General features: G+C 39.2%; 1 pseudogene; it reads left to right on the top strand.

Moving 5' to 3' along the window:
* LOC107692316 (macrophage mannose receptor 1-like) overlaps positions 1-2,883 on the top strand; it is a 9,067-nt pseudogene that overhangs the window by 4,056 nt on the left and 2,128 nt on the right.

The raw sequence follows: 2,883 nt of genomic DNA on the forward strand, positions 1-2,883 counted from the left end.
TATATATATATATATATTATTTTTTTTATTTTTTTTTCATTACCTAAGTTCCAGTCTATATAAAAGCATGATTTGGCTTTTGTTGGGCTGGTAGTAAAAGTGTTTATTTCTGTTGTCTACATTTATTATGTTCTTATGATCATATTAAAGACTAAAAATGCCTCTTAAACAGGTTTTATCACCTTCGCCTTGAGTGTCCCTCATCATTATGTCTTTGTGAATGAATCCATGACTTGGGCAGAAGCTCAGAGATACTGTAGAGAGAAATACACTGATCTGGCCACGATTGAAAATGAACAACAGACGGTCCAGTTGATCGACACAGTGAATGATGAGTCCATTGATTTGGCCTGGATTGGACTCTATGATGATCTGAACAGTTGGAAATGGACTCTAGAGGACGGTGATTACTTCAAGGTGGGAGAGAAAGACTTCAGGAACTGGCATGACCCAGGACCAGACAATTATGGAGGACAAAGTCTGTGTGTGTATATGGACAATGGGATATGGTATACGACATACTGTTTCAATTATCGTCCTTTTATCTGCTATGATGGTAAGCAGTTTAATTAATCATATGAATGGGACACTGAAAAACAAATAATTCTATTTAATTACAAGTATTCTTAAATAATCAACTCTCACTAAAGTTCAAAACTGTATTTAAATGTTTCAGGAAGACAGAATGCCAGTGCTAGTTATGTGTTTGTCTACCAGTACAAAACCTGGACTGCAGCTCAGAGTTACTGCAGAGAACATCACACAGACCTTGTCAGTATCAGGAATGAGACTGAACACCAGAAGATCCAGGATTTATTAAAGAATAACTATTACTATTATTATGTGTGGATTGGACTGTACAGAACCAGATCTTGGTCAGATCAGAGCAACTCTTCATTCAGTAACTGGAGAACAGGACAGCCTGATAATGCTGGAAACAGTGAATACTGCACTGCAGTGTCATTTAGTGACTCTGGGAGCTGGACAGATGAAAACTGCAACACTGCATCACCTTTCATTTGCTACAGTGGTGAGTAGATGTCTGTCTTAATGGGCAATATTATTAATTAACACTAATACTGGCCACTTTATCCACAGTGTCATTTTTGGTATCTTCTCATCAGTATCACTTTGTGTCAGAGAAGTCTGTCTTATGGTGCGTTCACACTAGTAGTTTGGCTCTCTTGATTCGTTTGATCCTGACCAAAAAAAACAAAAAAAAACAAAAAACAATACATTTGATCCTGGTCTGCTTAATGTTCACACTGACATTTTTAACACCGAACCTAAAGATTTTACCTCCTTGTTGCTCCACGTTTGCCATCTACTCATTTTGATTTGGACACACCGCTCGTTCCGTGTTGTCAAATCATGTCGCATATAGCATTGCATCTTGTCATCACATCCTGTTTTTGGTTTGTTCAGAAGTATTTGGTGCATGTTGTGTTAATATTTAATTCGAACTGCAACAGAGTTCATTTGGAAACGGACCGAGACCCAACTTTTTAGCAGTCTTGGTCCGCTTGTTTGGTGCACACCAGGGTTCAGATGGCAGCGTTCACATTCATTTAAATGAACAGCACTAACAGAGCAAATCGCACCAGAGTTCATTTTAATCGAACCAAACATGACAAGTATGAAAGCACCCTTATTGACCAATATTGTCCAAAAAAAAAACTAATGTTAAAATTTGACACTTTGTCCTTAGTTGTAGCTTTGATATCTTCCCGCCAATATCACTTTCTGTCTGAGAATATGACCTGGACTGAAGCTCAGAGATACTGCAGACAGAATTACACTGATCTGGCCACCATTGATAATATGGAGGAAATGAAGAGGCTGATTACCACTGTTAATGGGACTTACAGCGGATCAGCCTGGATTGGAGAGTATTATGATGTGAACAGCGGGAAGATGGTCATTGGAAGACAATGATTTCTATCAGGAAGGAGAGAGCGATTTCAGAAACTGGTATCATGAACCAGACAACTATGGTGGAAAACAATTGTGTGTTTACATGGATTATACTGGGAACTGGTTTGATATATCATGTGACAACACACTGCATTCATTCATTTGCTATGATGGTAAAGACATTTAGTTTGTGAGATGTGTTACTCATTTTTCATTGACTGTTTCTTTATATGTATTTAAATATATTTATCATATTTCCTATCTCAGGTAGAGTGAATGCCACTCAGAGTTTTATCAAAATTAATAATGGGACAAACTGGGCATAGGCTCATAGATACTGCAGAGATCATTACACAGATCTTGTCAATATAAGAAATCAGACTGAGAACCAGAGGATCCTTGAGACAGCAGGTGGAGGAGTCTGGATAGGACTGTACAGAAACAGGATTTGGTCAAACGGTCAGAATACCAATTATGAAGACTGGAGACCAGCCCTTCCCTATTCACCACAACAACCAGATAATGGTTATGGCCAGTGGAGTATTCCACAGTGTACTGCTGTATTATTCAACCAATCAGGCCGATGGATTGATGAGGTCTGCATATCTAGCATGCCTTTCATTTGCTACAACAGTGAGTTCATTTTTACTATTTTGTTTTTAACTTTCAGTTTTAGACCTCATTTGGTCTTTTCACCTAGATCATTGTAAGACTGGGTAAATGGAATCCTGGGTTATCTTGTTTAATGTTTCACAGACACTGCTCATAATTTACCTGGGGTTAACAATTAACCCTGTGTATCCATGAATGGACGTTTCACATCCCTGAACTGGGTTAATGTGCTTATTCACATATCCATGGTGTCAGTGTCATTGACTGGATGAACACAGCCCACAACCAGGGACGTGTCCACTGAAGTCTGGTTGGCCACCCCAGGTGCACCCCCCCCCCCCCCCCCCCCACGCTCCT

This window comes from Sinocyclocheilus anshuiensis, unplaced genomic scaffold, assembly GCF_001515605.1.
Source record: "Sinocyclocheilus anshuiensis isolate Anshui unplaced genomic scaffold, SAMN03320099.WGS_v1.1 scaffold478, whole genome shotgun sequence".
Classification (NCBI taxonomy): Eukaryota; Metazoa; Chordata; class Actinopteri; order Cypriniformes; family Cyprinidae; genus Sinocyclocheilus; species Sinocyclocheilus anshuiensis.